Here is a 24,337-nt window from a genome sequence, read left to right as displayed (position 1 = left end):
GGAGAGTTCTGCTCTGTGTTTGATGTCTAGAAAAATAGTGATTAATGGTGTTTCCAAGTATACGAAGTAGAGTGAAAATAGTTGATTTTTTATTTTTTCTATGTTTAATCCAATTGCAGAGGGACAGTTACGAATTTGCACATAGACTCTGGTGCCAGACTGCTAGGATTTGAGTGACTATCTGAGTGACTTTGGACAAAGTTTCCTCATCTGTAAAAGGGACGACAATAACAGCACCAGCCTCTTAGAATTGTGAAGATTGAATAAGCAGAACAAATATGAGCCATCAGTAACAATACTTTATATGTTATATGTATATCACAATATGTACTTTATAAATGTTAGCTATTTATGTGTGCAGAATACAGAGAGGCATTGCAAATTTTGAAAAGTGAAAGCAGAGTTGGTCTATATGGAGACCTGCTCCAGATTCTTCTTTTACTACCATTTATCTTCCTCCTGGAGGGACAACAGCAGTGTAATAAAACCAGCAAATTATTGCTGTATCCATATCTCTCCCCTGGATCGAGGGTGAACTGTAATGACAGGGTCACATGCTGAAAGTATGCCTATTCCAGAGACAGCATGGTTCTATCTGACTTCTTTAACTAGACTGAGTCTTCACCCAAGTATTCCTATGTCAGGTGAGAGTTGGGAAGGCACTGACATCTTAATGCATCATTAATTAGCAGATTTTCTCCACATGCAAGGGTAGAGTAAGGTCCCTTAAAAAAAAAGTTTAGTCATAAAGCCATGTAGAAAATTACTAGTTAGCTAAATGAAGATAGTTTCCCATTTTCCTTAGTTTATCTAACAGGGATTAAGCATAATTTAACTACAGGTCATAAAATCTTTTGACTATTTCAATGTTTAATTCTTATAGTAAGTCTCCATTCTTAGTAAATTTGAGATCATAAATGGTGATTGGGAAACATGACCTTCCTGTCCTGAGATTCCATGATAGAAGACTCTTCTTCCCAGCAAGACATCACTGAGATATTTTGAACAAGAATATGTATCTTACTTATACATATCTCCAGGGAAGGAAATTCTGCAGATCCTTTTGATGATGAGCTCCTTTCAAAAATATAACTCATTTGAGACATTCTCTTCTATCTCACTTAAGTCTACTCCTCTGAAGGTTAATCTTATTCTTGCTTATTCATTCCTCAGTAAAGATGGAGAGCAGGTGATACCATCCTCTTCACATACCTGAGAACCATTATCACAAAATTCCTTTGCTGAAAAATCTCATTTTGTCAAGGCTTTCATTATAGGTTCTATTTTTAAGTCCTTTGATCATTTTTACTGCTCTCCACATCTCTTAAATCTCTGAACCTAAACAATTTGTGCTCACGTGGGTCTGACCAGTGTAGTATTATTCTGGATGTATCACCTCACATTCCTAATGCTTAACTATTTAGGCACTCCAATATCACATTTGCTTTTTTAAAAACGAAAGCATTTCAGTGGAGGTGATACATTATCTCTGAGCACTTATTTGTTTCACAGGTGAACTAAGGTCATTTAAAAACAAACACCCTTCCTTCACAAACACATACAAAAGGGTATACCTTGATTGTAATTTTTTTTCCATTCAAGCAAGTTTTTTTTTTAACAGTTGTTACAGAACTGCCCTGTGTTTCAGAGCTACTTCGGCTGATCATGGTTTATCACATATTGAAGGAAAAAAAAAATGGATGCAAAAAGTATAAGAATGAATTTTTAGCAATTAATCGAATTATATTTCTTTTAAATAGAATTGTGTCTGAAATGAAAAAACAGACTTTGGGTTGAATTATTTGATTTTATCAGTGGTATGTTTTTAATCTTTCCACTTTCAATGTGGATTATAGGCATAGCATTTGTGTTTGAAGTCTGCATCTGTCATTTGTATTGTTAAATAAAATTGGGATAATTATATTATGAAACTGGAACCAAAACTGGCAAGGTAACTCATTGAAATTTAAGATTCCCTCGATTATTGTATTAGCTATCAGATTATATCTTGAATTTATGATTAATCTGAACAGTACATGGCACAGATTGTTTTCTTTAACTCTTTGCATGGTGGGTTTATGATGTCGCTTTGTTGAATGACAGAATTTTACTTGCTTCTTTCAATTGTGTCTGTGTCTTTAAAGAGCTTTTACCACTTTCTAAAACATTAAAATCCAAGAAGATTTTCATTAATCCTTCTTTTCATAGTTACTCTCTTGCTTTGCTGATGAAATCTTTGTTTACTTTTCTTTGGGAGGTTTACATTATGGCCAACCATTTACAGCATGTTCATAATTTATTTATGATTCAAAATAAGACCAAAAATTAGTGAAACCTAACACTTGAGAGGCTCCATATGTTTGGATGTGCTCAGGTTATTATTTTTTGCCTAAAACTAAGTTACAAATCACTGAGATGTAGCTTATGTGCAAGCACTGTATGAGGTTTCATGAATATTTAGTGCTTTGTTTCTATTTCTAAGTCTGTGAAGTTTCATAAATCAGCACTGTTTTTGCTTGGTTGCTACATAGCTGTGATTCTTTGTGCTGTCGCTTCTGTATTATAAAGGCTGAGTTTCATACAATTTGCCTATGGAAATAATTCCTGGTAGGTAAAAAACAAATTACATTGGTTCAGTGTTAAGGGTTATGGTTTAAGTATAATGGTAGCAAAAACACACATTTAAACTTCACCTTAAACCTCCAATTCCTGTATATTGTTTAGAAGTGAGTAAATAGTGAGATCTTAAGAAATTATTCCCAGGTTCATGATCTGGAATCCAAACTATTTCCAACTATTTTTTTGTCTGAAAGCTCTATTGGCAATGTTTCCTTATACTTCAAAACTGTAAATATAGGCCCTAAGCTATTTTATTGAGGTATTACATGTTCTAAACCAGTGACTCCCAATATCGCCAATCATCAGTATTACCTGGGTTGTTTTCTGAAAATATAGATTTCCAGACTCAAACTTTGGACATTTTTTTTTAACTTGGTAGTATTAAATCAGAGATTCTCAACCTTGGCTGCACATTAGAACCTTCTAGGGAGATTTAAAAAACACCCAAAACTTGATGCCTCAGTTCCAACCCCAGAGATCCTGATGTAATTTGTTCCAGGTCATCCCAACTTTAACCCAAACCCTCAGAGCTTTCTGGGTTAATGTTCATCCACTTTTGAGAACCACTGCTTTAAACAACACGTTTCTTAATTAGAAGTATGGTATTCAGAGTTTCTTACAGTGACTTTGATTTGGTTTACAATTTTACAGTCTTGTTACCATCTTCAAATATTTCCCTTACTCATTTATAAAGTTATACTGAAAACCCCTGGGAGAAGGAGAGGCTGATACCTCCAAGGAAGTTCTGGCACGGGGAGATGTTTACCTTAACAGGAGAAATATATGACTTCTATGAGAAACACTAGAGAAGCTGGATTGTCTTCCTCCCACCAGATGGAGAGCCTACAGACAAGGAGATTAGGGAGGGTAGAGTTAATAAACTGATTTTGCTGTGCCCAGGACAACCAAGAGGACTGCTTCTGCTTGAGTTGATTCCTTGACCCTTGGTAATAGTAGCTAGCATTTACTGAGTACTTAGTACAAGCCAAATACTTAGAATTCTTCACCATAGCCCCACTGCCATATTATAGGAAAGAAAATGGTAAGCACAGGGAGGTTAAGTAACTTACCCAGAGTCACACAGTTAGTATGTAGTAAAGACTGAATTTGACCCCAGGCAGCCTGACTCCAGTGCCCTTATGGCTGCCTGTGATGTCCACCTTGACTGACTTGCTAGACAACAATATGGTATGATAGATACGAATGAAGGATATTTAAGCATATTGAAATCCAATCTCATACAAGCAATGTTAACATGTACAACTTTGACTTCTCTTCAATGATGCTATCAGTAAAATAGGATTAATAATAATACTTTCTTCACAATTTTGTTATGAGGCTTTTAAATAAACAGTAGCTTAATGCTTGGATTATAGAAGCACTAAGGAAATAATGTCTGTTTTTTATAAGTCAACGCAGTTTACAAAGTCCCAAAACATAGAAATTTGGGGTTTGGATTCATTGCTGTTCTTCTTGTGGGTACGCTTGATCGTTCCGGTGAGTGTACATAGATTAGTTAAGGTTTATTCTAACCCTGAAATGCTCTAATTTTCATAAATTGTATTATTCACCCAGAGACCTTATCTCTACTTGGCAAAATTTTTCATTATGGTTAATCATTTAATTTGTTGAGTAAATCTTATTTTCTCATTGATTTACATAAGAAAAGCAAAGCTTCTTTCTTGTGAAATATATTACTTTAAGTACCAAGTAGAAGACTTTTCCTAAGAAATCAACATGGTAGCTCACTTAAAAGTCTCTCCCAACATGGTGCCACATAAAATTCCTGAAATGAGAGTCAGAATACTTGGATTCTATTCTTCCCTGTCTTCCTTCGTTAAGTACTTGGCAATATCAGGCATGTTAATTTAACATCTTAAGACTTTGGTTGTCTTATGTGTAGATTTTGAAGCTGTGTTACGTGAGAGTGATGGCTTCTTCTTGCTCTGATATTATGTGATTCTGGATAGCATAAAATAGCCACAAGGTTATATTTATATACATAAACTGTGTATATAATGGGAACTGCAGTTCTCACCCACCAGTTCAACTTTTTAATTCCAACAATCTCTTCCTTATTCTGAGCTCATCTGTCAAAAATAAGAAATAGGATTCTATGATTTCTAACGTTTTTATGAATCTATTAATCTCTCCTCCATTATCAGCCATTTGCCAAAATGTAACAGCCCCTATACCTAGAGATCTCTTTAGTGGTTACTCTCCAGTAGCTCCTGGAAAATTGCTTTATCTTCTATCATTTAGTGTTTTATAGTGTTTCTCAAATATTGATTTCTGGATATACATTTGATTACATAAATAGTGGAAATCTTTCCCTAATTTATACACATAAAATTGAATTAAAGGATAGAAGACTTCTCCCATAAAATATTTTTAAGCTTCTGACACCAAGTACCATTTGTTTGTATTAGAACAAAATATAACAGAATATGCCATTTAATACAAAGTTATTTATGTAATAGTATAGTGATTCTCAAATTAACTGTGATGAAGGGATGGTTCTTTTTTTAGCATCTGATCTATTGCAGACCACTCCTTTTGTAAAGTACAATAAAAATCTGAATTACTAGCAAAAGGATTTTTTTAAGAAATAAAAATACAAATCCAATTTTTAAAATTATTTGTTGCCACAGACATAAAATTTTTCTGTCAAGCTGCTCTAATATCAGTTCTCTCACATTTTATTCTCAATGCCTATAGTTGTCAGAAATCGAAAGCAAAGAGTGCATAGAGCTGTACTGATCTGCAGATAAGGCATTGAGTTGCACTGGTCTTGAAAAGCAAATTTGACTTTATCTCTTTAGTAAGTTTGAAGTTCCTTAGCAAAAATAAGGGAGTTTCCTTATTGCCCTCTCTCAACTTGTAAGACTTCTTCAAAAGGCTAGACCTGGCCAGCTTCAGACAGCACCTACAGTGACTGGATTCTTCAAGTTTTTGCTTGGTTAAAACGTAAGTAGACAGTATGAAGCCTCACCTGTGCTTAACCTTACTGGGAGCAAGTTGTTCAGATCCTTTCTTGATAATGGCTTTTCATGAAAAGGAGAAAAGGCAAGCCTGGGGGGAACTGAGTGACTGAGGTGTGAGGAGAATCCTGCAGGGGGGATACTACCCAAACAGGCCATGTCTGTCTGGGCCACACACCTGCTAATAGATCACCAGAGATTTATTCATGATTTTAACATCAGAATCATTGTCCAAGTGGAAAACAATCCGAAACATTAATGATAAAGGAAATACATGTAAGATGATTGTATTGTGAAAATATTTGAGGCTTTTAAGGTGTTGTTCCCTTTTGCTTTATTGTAAGAAAGACTACAGAAATTACTATTGCTCAAAATAGTAACTCTACTGGAAACTTCAAATAGCAAATTAGAATTATATATATATATATATGTATATACATACATTTTGAAAGATAGTTGCTAGGCGAGTAGATTTTCCAGTCCCCAATGAAAGATTCATTTCACAATCAGCTTAAGCCTGTATTTTTGAAACTTGAAACTCTACTCATCTGGCAGAGAAAAGGATCATAACCACTGAGCGGAAATACAAAGATCTTTCAGAGCATCCAGATTTTACTTCTAAATCTTAATCTTCAAAGACTTTTCCCTACACTTTTACAGAATCTTATTTATCTGCCATGGAATTCTCTGTGTTATTTCACAACCAAGTTAACTATTACAATGCTTTATAAGGACTCCATGAGAGAGATTTCTCTCAGACAATGTATCAAAAATACTGTGCTTCCCCCGAGTTACTCATTTGTTTTTATCCTTTTTCTTAGCTCTGTCACTTATCAGATTTAAGATTTTGATAACGTATTTAACCTTTATGGTTCTCACTTTCTCTCATTTCAAAGGTGGTGATAAAAATTTTACCCACCTTATAGAGCTGTTCTGTAGATTAAATGAATATATTACTTTAATATAACAGAGCTTGGAACCTAAGTACTTAACAAGTATTAGTTATTATTATTGCTGTTGCTATTTTTTTCATGGAATTATAGATGGTTATAACTATTAATGTTTTCTTTTTTGCTTTTTCTCCTAGGAACGTTAAGGATCAAAGCTGTTTCTTCTAGTAGCTGTTCACTATTCTTTTATTCCCCTATTCTCAATTATGTATCAATTTAATCTTTATCTTGCTATTTTGCATGCATATCCACAGGTTACCTCAAATCCTTTATAGAATAAAGTGGAATATCTATCAGTCTTTTAAAAATTGGATTACGAATTCACCTATGGACAAGAATAATCTCAAGAACATTTAAAAATTTGGATTGGCTTAAATCTGGTTTCTTAAACCGATCACTTTAAAGGGCAATGGAATTACTACCTTTGACTTGGAAAATCATTACAGCCTAGTGACTGGAGCCAATCTACAAAGTTACATTGCTATTACACCAAGGAGGAGTGCTGGGATGGATGATGGGGAGTCAACCTCAATATCAATTACAGTATAGTAGCCAAAGTAGGAAAGTACCTTACCATCTTTATACCCCCAGTGCCTAGTACATTTTCTCATGTATTACAAGCTCAACATATGGTTGATGAATGAACAGATCATCTTTGCTAAGTGCCATATTTTTCACTGGCAACTTGAACAAAGGAACCTCAGTTGTAATCATCTAATTCCCTTAAATGAAACAAGACCTTTTCCATCAAGCAAAACTCTAGGAAGCTTTTTGTGATTTCTTCCTTGCCTAATTCACTTCGTATCATTCCTCCATGCTTGCTCTTGTATTCTAACATTATCAAATTACCTATCAAGGGAAGGTCTCTGAAACCAGAATGCTTTTTCACTCATTTGTCCTTGAACATGCTGATCCCCCTAGCTAGTAAGGTACTTATCCTTTAAATCTGGACCTAGGTCTCTGCCTCTTCGTGAGATTTCTTTGCTGACTACATTAGGCAGAACCAGACATGCTAACATTTATGACCCCTCCATGCCTGGTTTATATCCTCACTGTAACTCTATACTTTGTATTTTCTTAACTTAATTCTCACGTAACCTGTGATGGAGAAAAAGCACAGGTTTTGCAATCAGGCAAAACGGGTTGGGTCCTTATAAGCTGTGTAACTAAGCCTTGTTACTTAATCTTGCTGAGATCCAGGTTACTTGTTTTGAAATGAGGATAGTAAAGTCTATCTATCTCATAAGATGTGAAGATTAAATTAAATATATGTAAAGGTCAAGAACATAATTGGTGATCACTCAATAAATAATAGAGTAGGCACTGAATAACAAAAATGTATATGGCATTACTGGGGGATTCTTGAAAAAGTGAAGATCATGTACCAGATTTATGATGATAGGTTAAAAATCAATTTGAATTTTGATTTAAGGAATTCAATCTTTTTAGAATTAAATTTATTTTAGGGTTATAAATATGAAAAGGGGAGAACCATGTTTTTAACTGCCTCCTAAAAAGCACCTAGTATAACATCACGTGTTAATAGATACTCACTAATTATTTTGATGAATGACCAACAAGTAAATTTGCTTCCTTTCTTCACATCTCCTTAATGTTCTATCACAGACTCAAATTTAAGAATGATTAGCATGGTATTAGAGCAGCAGTGCTCCAAAACCTCACCATAAGCACTGGTTTCCAGATGAGGCTATTCTTGAAAGACTTAATTTAAGCTTTTCCACTTAGCATTTAATGTGACTTATTTTGTACAATGACAAAGCTGCAGGTGTTAACAAAATCTAAGAGTTTAAAAATGTGCTTGTGGTATATTTAAAGTGACCAAAATAACTTTTTTTAAGATTCAAAAATAAACTGTTGACATAAATCACAGAAATACCACTGCTTAAGAAATAAGATTTGTCGCATTTCATCATTTTCACTCAGAATTAAAGGACCTCTACAATCTAGCCCCAGTTTACCTCCCATACACCTCCCCCACCCACCCCCTTCCCAGACTCTCTACAGTCCAGTCTGAAGATGGATTTTTTTTCCGTGTCTGCCTTTAATTTCTCCTTAGCCTCTGATGTATTTTAGTATAGAGACATGCTTTTTCCATCTTTTTATTCCAACTTGAGCTAAAGCTCAGGGTCTGGCAGGTGGTGAGTGCTGGAGACACATTTTTTTAGTGGTGGGTGACTCAGAGAGGCCTAAGCTGGGCTATGGAGAAATCAAACACATCCAGTCCTTCATGGGAAAGCCAGTAACCAGAATCATTGGAGCTGATGGCCGGCCTCCCCAGGCTGGTAATAAAAGCTATGCTAAACTTCCCTGACAGCATGCTTGATGGAGAATGAATGATGGCAGAGGAGCTGAGGCTCCTAGATGTGGCTTAGAGACAGTGGATAAGGGTCACAGAGGAAAGGCAACTTTGAATGAATCACAAAGTGTAACATACAGCTAATCCTTCAGCTTAGATCTTCTCTCCCCTTCTCTCCTGCTTTCCTCAGGATTTGTGGCAGAGCCCTAGGGAAACATCTCCTAAGTGAGAAGACACACAACTGAGAGCCACCAAGCGAGTGGTGGGCAGTTAGTTCCTTTAGTTGGCAATGCAGGAGGGCAGCACAGCTGGAAAGCTGAATGGGGAGAATAGGATGCTTAAAAAAATTATTGGCATTCCTGGTTCCTCATACTTCCCAACTACTAAGCCTAAAGAAATTTCTAGAATCTGGGCTCATTCTTAGAGAGACATGGTAACAGCATTTAAAGTGCTTTGTAACTCTTTAGAAGAGATTATTTCTCCATAGGGTCTCTCAGATGGAAGAAACCAAATGTGACATTTCACAATATGGGAAGGGGGAGGCATCTTGCTAATTGAGAAAACATTTCTATTCACAGTCTTTAGACTGAGACTTAGACTATACTATCCCCCAGCTAACATCTGTTCTTGGTAAAGATAGCATGGCTAAATTCAACCCATCCATTATTTAAAGGATAAGGCATGTCTCCATTTTACCTTGGTGGGTTTATGGAGATGGAAATATGATTGGGAATGTTCACAAACTCATGATTACACCAACTATTCTTTTTTTTTTTTTAATTCTTTTTTTTTTTTGAAGTGTAGTTGAATTACAATGTCAGTTTCAGATGTACAGCAAAGTGATTCAGTTATATATACAAAACACTGATTAACAATATTGATTCTTCCAATCCAGGAACACAGTATATCTTTCCATCCATTCATGTGATTTTCAGTTTCTTTCATCAGAGTCTTATAGTCTTTAGATGACAGGTTCTTTGCCTACTTAAATAGGTTTATTCCTAGGTACTTTATTCTTTTTGATGTGATGGTAAATGGGATTGTTTCCTTAATTTCTTTTTCAGATACTTCACTGTTAGTATATAGAAATGCAGCTGATTTCTGTATATTGATTTTGTATACTGCAACTTTACTGAACTCATTGATGAGCTCTAGTAGTTTTGTGGTAGTGTCTTTAGGATTTTCTATGTATAGAATGATGTCATCTGCAAACAGTGACAGTTTTACTTCTTTTCCAATTTGGATTTCTTTTATTTCTTTTTCTTCTCTGATTACTGTGGCTAGGACTTCCAAAACTATGCTGAATAAAAGTGGTGAGAGTGGGCATCCTTGTCTTGTTCCTGATCTTAGAGGAAATGCTTTCAGCTTTCCACCATTGAGTGTGATGTTAGCTGTGGGTTTGTCACATATAGCCTTTATTATGTTGAGGTATGTTCCTTCTATGCCCATTTTCTGGAGAGTTTTAATCATAAATGGATGTTAAATTTTATCAAAAGCTTTTTCTGCACCTATTGTGACAGTCATATGGTTTTTATCCTTCGGTTCGTTAATGTGATGTAGCACATTGATTTATTTATGGATATTGAAAAATCCTTACATCCCTGGGAGTAAGTCCCACTTGATCATGGTGTATGATCATTTTAATGAACTATTGGAGTCATTTTGCTAGTATTTTGTTGAGAATTTTTGCATCTATATTCATAAGTGACATTGGCCTGTAGTTTTCTTTTTTTGTGTGTGTGATATCTTTTGTCTGCTTCTGGTATCAGGGTGATGTGGTCTCACAGAATGCGTTCGGAAGTGTTCCTTCCTCTCCAATTTTCTGGAATAGTTTCAGAAGGATAGGTGTTAACTCTGTAAATGTTTGGTGGGATTTGCCTGTGAAGCCATCTGGTCCTGAACTTTTGTTTGTTGGGAGTTTTTAAATTACTGATTTGATTTCAGTACTGGTAATTGGTCTATTCATATTTTCTATTTCTTCCTGGTTCAGTCTTCGCAAATTGTACCTTTATAATAAATTGTCTATTTCTTCTAGGTTGCCCTTTTTTTGATGTATAGTTGCTCATAGCAGCTTCTTATGATCACTTGTATTTCTGTGGTGTCAGTTGTAACTTCTTTTTTGTTTCTGATTTTATTAATTTGGGCCCTCTCCCTTTTTTTCTTGATGAGGCTGGTTAAAGGTTTATCAATTTTGTTTATCTTTTCAAAGAATCAGCTTTTAGTTTCATTGATCTTTTCTATTGATTTTTAGTCTCCATTTCATTTATTTCTGCTCTTATCTTTATTATATCTTTCCTTCTACTAACTTTGTGTTTTGTTTGGTTTCTTTCTTTAATTGCTTTAGGTGTAAGGTTACACCAACTATTCCTTTTACACAGGATAACTTACTTCTCCATTTACTCCAGAAAGAAATCTGGAAAGGTCGAGCATTAATCTTAAAAATACAGAGTAATTAATAAGAGTTTAAGAGACTGAGAAACTGACTTTTGGTAAGTTTGCAATGCCTCAACTGCAGTACTCACTCTCCCTACCAACTCCTTGCTATATTGGGCTCAAGATAAACATTTACGAGCATTATAAAACACAAAGAAACTATTTCCTTTGTACATCTGGGTAATAAGTTGTTAATTTTCAGCTTGGTTATATGTAAATGATGACTACTGTATATGAAATGCTTCCCTTTATTTCAGTCAAATGTTGCCCGTCCTTTAAAACCCAAATTAAGTTCTGCATCTGTTTGCCATCCCGACACTCTCACCTCCCAGTTTATTAAATTTTCTTAAGCCATAATAGCACTCTCTTCTTTAACCTCTGAATTTAAAGCACTCATTTATATTTTGAATCTATTCATTTGACAATGACTCAAAGGCACATTATGTTACTAGTTTGTCTTGCATTAAAAACTTACTTTAGCCACTGATTTGTTTATGCTTGGTTGGATTAGCCATACTGTAGCTCCAGGAGCCAGAAATTTGGGAGCTCTAGTCTACAAAAATTTCAAGATAATTTTTCAAAAGGAATGAATGAACACTTGGCAGGAAATGCCTGTCACAAACATCATACATATCAAAGAACATTCCAGAGGAAATTTTTCAATGGTGAACTAGTTCCTAGTGTTTTCACATGGAATCCACATAAATACGTAAAGCTTAATGTTTGTCTATTTCTTATTTTTAAATTAATAAAATGTTCATTGCTGAAATTTTGAAAATTATTAAAAAGTATAAATGAATAGGAAAAAAAGTTACTTAAAATCTCAGTACTTATTTTGACATATTTCCTGCATTTTTTAAAACGTATTTGAGACTTGACATACAATTTCATATCCTGCTTTTGCATTTAATATTATAAATAAGCTTTCATTTTAGTCCTTTCAAATACCTAGCAAAATAATTTTAAGGCAAAAATGGATATTTCTTTGTTTCCTATTCTCATTATATGAATAATTCATGCCAGTTACAGAAATTTCAAATAATGCATAAGTGTATATAGCAACAGTAATCCCACCACACAGAAACAAATGCAGAGAAGTTTGGTGTATATCCTTCCAGATTTTTGCCCATGCATTTAAACACAAACTTGTACGCGTACATACAGGTAAAACATATGTACACAAATGTGCAACCCTGGCATCATACTTTGTATACAGTCTGGCAACCTACATTTGTCATTTAATACATCTTTAATATTTTACTATCATCTATATGTTTATTCTTTATCCCATTAAATAGCTGCATGCTATTACACCATAAGAAAAATTTCAATGATTTTATAAAATTCCATTGAAAAGATGTGTATAGTGTACTTAACCGCTCCTCACTGATGACTCCCACTCTTCCATTGATGGAGACTTAGTTTGTTTTCTTAATTTTTAAAATTAAGAGTAATTTTAAATTAAAAATAATGCTGTGATGAGCATCTTTACCCACAGTGTCCATATAAAACTATTTCCTTAATAGAGCCCCACTGTTGAAATTATTGATTCAAGTAGGTGACAAGCTTAAGATTCTTGATAAATATTACATATTTTCCATAGTTTTAATTTTAAAATTTCTTCGCTACCCTTATTTCATGTAAAATTCTTGCATCTACCTACCCATTACTTTTTAAACTCATTATATCCTCAAAATCTTTTACATTTAAACTCGCAGTTCTGTCATCATGATTGAAGATATTGGAAACACTCCTAAAATGCTTTTATAAGAATTTCATAGTTTGAATTCAAGAAAGACAACTGGATAGATAGCTCGTGTGTGTGAATTCTGCTTGTGGATTGATTTGATGGTGGTTTCTGGCCCTATCTTTTGTCCTTTGTCAGGTCCTTTGGGAAAGTTTACGACACTAAACACAATGTAGCATACCCTGGAATATGAACTTGGTCTACAGGAATGCTATCAACTACTTTCATTCTGTAATAATATCTACTGAGATATTATTAAGAGCCCAAAGTCTCCTGCAATATCTATGTGTGCATTCAGAAGTAAAATTTCATGAGAACTTTGCTCAAAGAATTACTTTTCACCTCAGTTCAATGTTAATTTACTTCACTTGTAAGCAAACAGAATGTAGCAATCCTATTTTTGTCCTAAGAACATATGTATGCTGTTCCATTAGTAGTAATATTTTCATCAGAACATTGTTGAACAGTAGCAAGTGATAACATTTGTAGGCAGTAATCAGAGACTTGACAGCTTTCCTTACCACTAAAATTCTTCCTTCTAGGAGAGATGTAAATTGAATAGAACACTTCAGAAAATGATTATTAGCTGATGTTAACTTAAATACCAAGTTGAAGTTGGATTACTCATTTAAAAAAAGGAAAAGTCATCTTTTGAGGCTGTATTCTAATGGCTTCATTTTATAGGTGACAGCCATAATAGAGTGGGGAATTCAGGAGAATTATGTGAAATTTCTTATCTTGCACAGAGAAAATAAGAGTTATCATGTGTAAGTTTCTTCAACTTCCTGCTACGCACCTAAAATTTACAAGTATCTATCCCATTGCCTTCTTTCTTCATCAGCTGTGAAGGAACAGGTGCCTCTTCTCCTGTCTAAAACTAAACTCTCCCACCTCCTCTAGGAATTTAGTGCCTCCATCTTTCTCATCTACCCTGAACAGCCAAACTTCCAAAAGCCTTTGAAAGATGCTGTTTCCCCACCTTCTCCTTTTATTTAATTTTTAAAAAAATTTACTTTTACTTTCCTGTCCAACAAGACATGACTTTCTCAATCAGGATTACATAAGAGAACTAAGCTCTACAGAATATGATTTGAGTAACTATCTTTTCAAATCTCCCGTGGATAGGAGAGAGATAGTACCCTTCACAATGCATAGGAGAGAGGTTAATTCATAAAATAAAATGGACACTTTAAGGCATTAAGGCTTAAATCTCTAATTTAGCAGAAACCTGGTTGAGAATGGCCTCCCCACTATCTATTTCCCTCTTTACAGAGATAGCCACTTTCACTCTTTTTAGCTGCTTATTTTGGTATTTATCTGCAAGACACTAAAAAGAGTATGCTTGTGTTGTTTAGGTATTATACATTGTTTTCTCACAGTGGAAAATAAAAACTTGAATCCCACAAGTGTTACCTTATTTTGAAAAAACATCTTTGAGTAAGTGAATAAGTTAAGGAATTTATTATGAGAAGATTATCTCAGATTATTCAGGTGGCCCTAAATGCTATCACAAGTGTCCTTATAGATGGAGGCAGAGGGGGTTACATGCACAGAAGTGGAGGCACTGTGACCAGGAAGATACAGATTGAACTGATGTGACCACAATCCAAGAAACGTTGGCAGCCAAGAAGCATAGAACAGATTCTCTCCTAGAATCTCTGGAGGGAAAGTAACCCTGCCAACACCTTCCTTTCAGCCCAGGAAAGCTGATTTCAGCCTTTTCCCCTTCAGAATTGTTGGCCCATCCATATCCACATTCCACATTCTCCATCCTCTTCTATGCCTTTCGAGGCTGCTCTGTATGAGCTACATTTATGGGATTCCCTAATTCCCTCCAGTTGGGTTCAGTGAGGGGAATCCCACCAGGAGTCAGAGGCAAGTGAGTTTGGTGTATTTATTTCCCTGGTCCCCTCCCTGGAGCATCATCCTGGTGATGATGTTTCAATCAAAAGATACGCTCCTCAGCGTGGCCCTCTCGACTGGACTCTTCTTCTGGATTCCATCCTTACCTTGGTTCTTTATACCTCATGATGGTAACAGCCCCACTGTTGCTAGACTTGGGGAACTGCACTGTTCTACCTTTATAGATCATGCCTTTATTAAATCTCACTTAAATTATCCTGATTTGAGTATACCACGTGTTTGCTGTTGGGACCTTAACTAAATTAGTATGGTTGGTAGTGGCTGTGATTTTCTCTGGCCACAGCTCTTCTAAGAAAGCCTCTTTCCAGGGTTTTTGGTAATGACGTCTCCCTGCTTTTACTTCTGGGTGCTTCACCATCTGTTGGTGGTTCCTTAACCATATCTATAACTCTATAGAAAGGCTTTCACTGAACTCTTCTCAATTAAAAACTTTGAATATGCCATTTTTTTCTAGCTATAACTCTGACTGATAGAGCAAACACTCAATAACTGTTGAACGAATGAATGAAACTCCCATTATCTTTGTATTGCTATGACTCTGTTGCTTTTCTATTATCTCCTCAAGACTCAAAACCATTAAAGAGCAAATAGCAATTAGAGCCTTAGAACTTAGTATAGTATTTAGCACATAATGTATGCTTGACTAAAAAAAAAATTACTGAATGCTGAATATTTTGACTTAGAATCTGAATCTGGTTCCCCTATTTACTAGCTGTTTCACCTTGGCTTAGTCCCTTAGATTCTCTAAGACATAGTTTAAAAAATATTAGTATCTTCTTTACATTGTGATAATATTTATCCCTTATTTGATTGAAATAACATATGTAAATGCTTACTGTAAATTGCAGAGACGCTTTTTAAATGTAAGGATTTACTTCAAAAGAGAGTGATAAACTGTTCTAATCTAACTACTGATAAACCACTTCTGTTCTAAAGGAAATAGCTGCTGATCAGTAAATATCACAAATTTCTTCTTTTGTAAGTGGCTTCAGAGCCCTTTTAACATTCTTTTGTCAGAAGATAAAGTCATCTGGACCATTTTCCTTGCTTAGTATAAAGGTAAGAACTTAGTTCTTACCTGAAAGTGTAAGGCTGCTGAAGTGCCCGTGAGTCTGTTTTTATTTCAGGGAATACATGTCTAAGGATATGGCTCTATTTATGAAGGTATAATTATTTTCTTTTATCCCAACACTCTGAAAGGACAGTCTTTAAGATGAATGTAGGCATCGCTAGGTAGGAACTTATATTAAAACCTTTTCAAGATTACAGAATATTAGTCTTATTTGGGGAATCATCAATCATTGGCTTGTCCTAGTCAAGCAATGAATATTTAGTTGTATTATCCTGATTTTTTCTCCTGATTTACTTACTCAGTGTTGATTATTCATCCTCCATTTAACAGACTGGGCCCAGCCTGCCTCCATGAGCCTTGGCCACATTGCTGGCTTGGCTTGAAAGGCAGGAGTGTGACAGGGAAATTATCATCACTAAGTACATGAAGAAACTAAACATAAAGATGACAAATGAGTTACAGTCGTAAAAACAATAGCATTAATGATTAGTGCTAACATTTCCAGGGCACTTACTTTGTGCCAAGCACTGTACTATGCACTTTACAGGCAATAATTCATTCATTGACAGCAACAACCTATGACGGATATGCAACTATTATGCCTTCACTTTACAGATGAGGAAACAACCACACAAACTGAGGTTGTGACATGCTTACTGAGCTACTAAGGGGTGAAGTCAGCAATGAACCCAGGATACCTGGCTCTAGAGTTCTTAACTACTGATGTTCTGTTGCCATTTGAAAATGATAAATGGAAAGATTAGGACTAAAACTTCTGGCTCCTAGTTCACTGCTTTTCTTAGATAATAAGCCCTAACTGTGTGCCATGTCAAAATCTATATACTAACTATGATACAAAATATGTAAATTGCATGATCTTCATCTTTGGGAAAATTTCCAGACCAGCAATAAATGCATAAAGTATCTTTATTTGGAGGGTATATTTAAGAAGATAGGGCCAGTTCATAGAAAGCTTTGATTGTCCAGCTAAGTAATCTGTAGTCATAACATACTTGGTTTCAGTTACATCAGATATAATGTTAATGTATGTGGTCATTGAGTTTAAACCTGACACTCTCTCATTCTTTTTTCTTTCTTTCTCCCTTCCTTTCTTCTCTCTTCCATCCATCCATCCTTCCTTCCTTTCTTTTTTCCTCACCTATATAGCATTTGTGTGTATTTCTATGTAACTTCAGTTAGTTATAAGGACGTTTGAAAACTTCTTATAAGTACAGAAAGAATGTTCATATTTAATCTGAAAAATCCTCAGCTAAATTTATGAAGTCTGGAGAAAATATTTACAAATAGTTACAGTTTCTTCACTCTTTTAAGGAAGGTACCCTAACTAGGTCTGAGAGAGAAGCTGCGTTAGATGTCCTTTGCTGATTGGTTCTTAGTAAATAGATCAAAATTATTTCTAAATAAGCATAATAATGAATCATGTGTAAATGTGTGTTTTTAAATGCTTAAAGGTACTTGAATATAGTTTAAACAGTTTTCATAAAATTTTGTGAGGAATTCATTTACTTAAAAAAGAGTTTCTTTACAGATAGTACATTAGCTTGGCCTTCATCAGAATAATTACAAATTCAGCTTTAGTGGTCTGTGAATTCAAGAGGTACTGTTGTTTTTTCAATGCTCCTCATTCCAACTGGAAAAATGAAGGAGAGTAAGGAAAGTGTTGTCTAATTCTTTTTAAACACATCACAGTATATGATACTGACAGTGGGCACTCACCAAGTGTTGCTGATTGATCAGGATGAAAGGACAGATGTGCCCCAGGAGTGCCTTTACCAGTGTGGATGGTGCCTTTTGAGTGATAAAATCACAGGAAATAGAAGCCACTTTTACAAAAGAAGAAAAAGAAAAACAAAGATTTGTGTCGTAATTTTTTCGGTTGTTTTAGAATTTCCATTTTTAGATGAATTTCTCACTTGTGTGAATTTATGAAAGGCAAATTACAACTTCCAGTATTTTTCTCTCAAGCTATCCACTCTAAGCTATCCATTCTACATCCCTCAAATGATTCCATTCTGTTAGAAATGTTATATGTAATTCGGTGTTTACACAAGGAGTGAATTGCCAGAGACGGGTTGGGATTTGGGGTTTGGCTCACAAGCATCTCATATTGCCTCCTCCATACACTCATAGTAAGATTATGTTCAGGAGGTAACCTGCCTTAACAGCAAACCTGAGCAACTTGGAATAAAAAACACTAGAAGGTGAAATAGACAAATGAAACTCTCCTGTTTGCAGAGGATCAATTAGAAGGATCAGTTACAAGATTAATATGGTATCGAGACTTGATAAAATCCTCAAAATAAAGGTCAAGATACTAACATTGTCAAATACTCAGACTGTAAAATTACTTATTAAATTCCCTCAATTAATTTTATCACATGCTTAGTGTGTACCAAGTACTATTCTAGATGGTTAGGGCCACAACACCGAATAGGACAAAAATCTCTCACCTTGTGGGGTTTGCATCAAGTGGAAGTGGGGGAAGGCATACAGAGCTCAAATAAATAAGTAAAAAATACAGTACATCAAATGGAGATAGGTACCCTAGAAATAAGAAGAAAAGGAGGATAAGGAATGATGGATGTGTGAGGAGGGGTTCAATTTTAGGTAACTGACTTGTCAATAAATAGTAACTCACAAGAGGGGATGTGTTGCACATATATTCGGGAGTAGAGCATTGGTACAGCAAGAAAACAGCAAGTGCAAGGGTCTGGGCAGTGATGTGCTTGGCATGTTCAAGAGGAGTATAGAGCTATAAGACCTACAACCAGAAGAAGTCACTGGAAAGTAGATCATCTAGGAATCTTGCAGGCCACTGTTAAGACCTTGGCTTTTCTGTTGGCTTCTATCTTGAAACTAAGCTGTAGTGTGACAAGAGGGCAGCAGAGACACTAGTTAAGAGGCTGCTGAATTGTGACTCAGGTGAGGGGAAATGACAGCTTGAAGGAATGGTGTAGGTGGTGAGACGGGGTCAGATTTTAAATGTATTTTGAAGGTACAAGTACCAGGATTTACTAATGAATTGGATGGATTTTATGAGATAAAGAGTATGATTAAACAGGAATCCAAGGCTTTGGCTTGAGTAGTTGGAAGTTTTGGAGTTATTAACTGAGATGCGGGTAAAAAAACCTAAGTGGTGCTGGCTTGCAGACAGAGGATCAGAAGCCTGGTTCTGGACAGCTAGGTGAACTTGCTGAGTGGCAGGTGCCAAGCTTGCAATAAGAGAATAGATCTGGTCTAGGCTATACAATTTGGAAATCATCCCCGTATAGGTGGTATTTAAAGAGACAAGAATGGATTTGCTCATGAGATCAAATTGCCAGCTCCAATGCTGTTGTTTTTTCTGATGGTGATGGTGCAAGCAAGTTAATTTCAGGGGCTCTGACATACTTGAAGTTTGTCTGATGATAATGTTGGACACAAATGTTTTTTCTATTTTTGGCTTTCAACTTTACCATTGTCATCTTCACTGTGAAAACATGTGTTGCTAAATGAGGCTGGCCACTAGTGGGCACTAGTGAGCCTTCTAACCTCAAGGCCCCCCTGGGAGACAATACTACTCTTTGTTGCAGTTCAAAACAAAACAAAACAAAACTCCACAATGTATTGGCAAATAATGAAAACTTTACAGCAAATTTTGTGGTTTGACAAAGAAGAAAGTTGACACTGCACACTACGTGGAAAAAATGTAGTAAAAACCTCCTTCTTTGATCTACCCACCCCTCCCAGTTTTTCTTAGGCTACCAGCTGTCACATCTTCATTCTCTTCCTCCATCCCCTCCACTGCTTCTCAGAACCCTGCTGACTACCCAAACAATTTATTTCTGGTTTTAGGCTTGCTTACTCTTCACCCTCCACAAAACAAAACCACTACCTACATGTACCCAATCTATTTTCCCCACAAAGCAGTTTAGTAACCTTCTGCTGTAACTTAAGTTCGTCGTGTGTGTGTGTGTGTGTGTGTGTGTGTGTATGTGTGAGGCAGAGAGAGAGAAACACACAGAAAACAGAGAAAGAGAAAGAAAGAAACTGGGTGTTGAAGACATAACTTTCCAAATCAATGCACATTTGTTCCCAAGTTTGGATAAGAACTACAATGTAGGCTTAAAATGTATTATTTTTATTTGGTCATAATTTGAATAAGGAACAATATAAAATGCCAAGAAAAATTTGATCATATCTTCACAATCTTTTTACTAATCTTTACCATCCTATTACTTATTCATGTTAATATAATTATTTTCAAACTCTCTTCCTCTGCCATATAAATATGCATCATTGGATAATTGGCTATAAACCAGTATATGTTCTATTTTAACATTTTTCCTTATACTAGTCTTCTCTACTACTTCTTAACCACCGTGGATACTGTACTGTGCCATCAGAACAGAGGGACTTACTTCCTCAGCTGATGGGAAGAATTGTCTTCTGTAAAGAGAGCCTCCTTACTCAAATTCATGCCTTTGAACTAAGGATAAAAATGGCTCAGCGTCCTTGCCGCAACCCAGGATAGCTCGGAAGGGTCACTCCAGCTCCAGGGCTCACTGTGGTCAGCAAAGGGTGTGTTGTGGCTGTGTCACAGCCTAACTTCACCCTCTACCTCATCCTGCTGCATTCCCTTCCCCACAAGGGAACTGGTTCTGAGAGCTGTGCTTCAGAAGCTTTCTGCACACTTATCTCCATCTCAGTGTGTGCTTTCTAGGGAAGCCAACTGCAACGCTCCCTGATTGTCACCTCCTTCCAGAATATTTGAGGTTGAGAGAATTTTTCTCACACCTGTTCCTAAGCTGCCTGCCCTCATCTGCTTCTCCTTGTCACCCGTTCCTCTCTGTCATTATTCACTTTGCTGCTGGCCACTTCCTGAATTGCAATGCCATTCTTTCCCAGAGGGGGTTCCTCAAGAGGGGTTCCTATGTGGAGAGGGACCATCCTCTTTACTGTCCTATGTTTTCATTCTGCCCAATATCATCCATACTGGGCTACAATAATATATCAGAATTATTGAAGCATTGCAGGCAACAGAAAGCTATTACAAGTAAATATGACTGACTCCATAGTGCCAAGAAGAGAAGCACAAAAATGTTAAAGCCATTATTGGGGGACCCTCATGGACACACAGCATGTCTTTACTATTCTTTATTTTCAAATTCTTGTCTATATCCTCCCCCTCAACACACACACACACTCTACAATAAGCATCTCCTTTTAAAAACATCCATAGTGTACCTCTTCCTTCTCTTTTAGGGAAATCCCAATCTCAACCTTCAAGATTTCTAGGATCATCTCCCTCCGTCCATTCCAGGGAGTACTAATCCAATTCTAAAGCCTAAGCATCAACTAGACAGTCCCATATGGGCACTGGCACTTGAAGTCAGCCTACCATGCAGTCTAGTTATCAATGTAAGGTACAGCTCTGTCTCTTCAGTTTCCCCACTCATCCAGTGGTTCACTGTTAATCAACTCCAAATGAAAAATTTCAGAGCTACCATTATCTAACTCTGCACTCTGCAATACTGTACCCAGAAGCCAGTTCCACTTATAGAAGTAACTGTTACTTCCAGTTCTTGAGCTGTGAGTTGACTTATCTCTGGTTTTCATTTTCTATTGGCCTCTAAATTGGTTGTAATTCATGCATCTTGTTTTCCAGCCTCAAAAATTGTGCTGTTATCATCTCCTTTTCCATTCTTTTTGTTCCCATGGATTTATGCTTTAAAAGTTTTTATTGTCATTTTAATAGGGTTTTAGGAGAACCTGAGACAAATATATGTTCAATCCACTATGTTTAACCCAGAAGTCCAAACAGAATATTGTCAGAGTTAAATTTTGTCTTCATAGACCCTGGGTTTATAATAAAATTGTAGAAAAGCCATTATTATGAAATATAGGAATTAGTCTCCAAACAAATTTGTTGTAGGATAAATATTTTGGCTACCATTGAGTTTAAATCATATTGAAATAGGAGGAAAGGGGATTTTCTATAATTCCATATGAAATATGTTAAAATAGCATTTCAATATAAGGCTTTGTGACTATAGCCTGTCAGTTCTAAAATTCTCCAGTCCTTTCTGGGGAAGGCTTCTTCATCTTTTTAAACTTGTAAATAAGAAAAGCAATCAGGAAAGAATATTTTCCCCAGTAAGCTTTTTCTTCACATTGATTTATGTCTCTTGTGTCCTATTTTTTACTTCAGTCTTTGTCAGGCTATAAAGTGGCATATTTTCAAAGTCATGGATACATTTCATATTTAAAGATGACAAAATATGCCTTTATTACCAGTAAGCCAAAGAGTTAGGAAAAATAGCACTTTGTTCTAGAGTATTAAATGAACAAGTCTGAGCAATGCACAACGCAGTGGGGAAAAAGACACATATTTAAAAAATATATTACAGGTCTAAAATGACTTCTCAAAGCACTGAAATATGTAACTGCTATGAGTGAGTAATACTTCATAAAATATAGTTGCTGATTTCTATTTTCAAGGGTTTTTAAGAGACACTAAAAGGTTTCTATTTCAGAGCAAAAAAAAATCAAAGTCTCTTTTTACAAGAATTATACTTAACATATTAGTTTCAGATTATCAACAAAGTGATTCGATATTTTCGAACATTACAAAATGATCACCATGATAACTCTAGCTACCCTCTGTCATCATATAGAGTTATTACAATATTATTGACTATATTCCCTATTCTATACATTACATCACCATGACTTGTTTATTTTATAGCTGGAAGTTTATATCTCTTAATCCCCTTCACCTATTTTGCTCATCTCCCCACCCCACTTTCCTTTGGCAACTACAAGATTATTCTCTGTATCTATGAGACTTTTCATTTTGTTTTGTTTGTTCATTTGTTTTGTTTAGATTCCACATGTAAGTGAAATCATATGGTATTTGTCTACCCTCTAGGTCCATCCATGTTGTCACAAATGACAAGATTTCATTATTTTCTGGATAATCAATATTCCATTGTATATGTATACCACATCTTCCTTATCCATTCATTTATGATGGATCCTTTAGTTGCTTTCATATCTTGGCTATTGTAAATAATGCTGCAATGAACCTAGGGATAGATATACCTTTTCAAATTGGTGTTTTTGTATTCTTTGGATAAACACCCAGAAGTGGAATTGCTGGACTGTATGATAGTTCTATTTTTAGTTTTTTGAGAAACCTCCACACTGTTTTCCATACTGGCTGCACCAATTTACATCCCCTTTAGTGCACAAGTGTTCCCTTTTCTCCACATCCTTGCCAACACATGTTTTTCGTGATAATAGCTATTCTGATAGATGTGAGATACTACCTCATTGCAGTTTTGATTTGCATTTCCCTGATGATTAGTGATGTTAAGAATCTTTTTATGCGACTGTTGGCCCTCCGTATGTCTTCTTTGGGAAAATGCCTACTCAGATCCTCTGCCCATTTTTTAATTGGGTTGTTTATTTTTTTTTTTTTTGATATTGATTTGTATAAGTTCTTTATATATTTTCAATATTAATCCCTTATTAGATATATCATTTACAAATATCTTCTCCCATTCAGTAGGTTGCCCTTTTGTTTTATTGATGGCTTTTCACTATGCAAAAACTTTTCAGTTTGTTGTAGTCTCATTTGTTTATTTTTGATTTTGGTGTCCCTGCCTGAGGAGACATATACAAAAAATATTGCCAAGATTGATGTCAAAGGGTGTACTACCTAAGTTTGCTCATGGGAACTTTATGGTCTCAAGTCTTATATTTAAGTCTGTTATCTATTTTATTTTTATATATGTTGTATGAAAGTGGTCCAGTTTCATTTTTTTGTATGTAGCTGTCTAGTTTTCCCAACACCATTTATTGAAAAGACTATCTTTTCCCCATTGTATATTCTTGTCTCTTTTGACATAAATTAATTGGTCATATAAGCATGGATTTGTTTCTGGGTTCTCTATTGTGTTTGATTACAGTAGCTTTGTAGTGTGATTTGGAATCAAGTAGCATGATACCTCCCGTTTTGTTCTTCTTTCTCAAGATTGTTTTGGCTATTCAGTATCATTTGTGGTTCCATACAACTTTTAGGATTATCTGTTCTAGTTCTATGGGAAAATGTCATTGATATGTTGATAAGGATTGCATTGAATCTGTAGATTGTTCTGGGTAGTACAGACACTTTAACAATATTGATTCTTTCAATCCCTGAGCACAGTATATCTTTCCATTTATTTGTGTCGTCTTCAACTTCTTTCATCAATGTCTAATAGTTTTCCAAGTACAGGTCTTTCATACTCT

General features: G+C 35.5%; 1 protein-coding gene across 1 annotated transcript in view; it reads right to left on the bottom strand.

Moving 5' to 3' along the window:
- PRPS1L1 (phosphoribosyl pyrophosphate synthetase 1 like 1) overlaps positions 1–24,337 on the bottom strand; it is a 47,845-nt gene that overhangs the window by 8,376 nt on the left and 15,132 nt on the right. Inside the window, exon 3 of the mRNA XM_032483890.1 lies at positions 3,386–3,462. The gene's annotated coding sequence lies outside the window, so the exon portion shown is untranslated. The remainder of the gene's footprint in view (positions 1–3,385; positions 3,463–24,337) is intronic.

This window comes from Camelus ferus, chromosome 7, assembly GCF_009834535.1.
Source record: "Camelus ferus isolate YT-003-E chromosome 7, BCGSAC_Cfer_1.0, whole genome shotgun sequence".
Taxonomy (NCBI): Eukaryota; Metazoa; Chordata; class Mammalia; order Artiodactyla; family Camelidae; genus Camelus; species Camelus ferus.
This window is presented reverse-complemented; position numbering and strand designations above follow the sequence as displayed.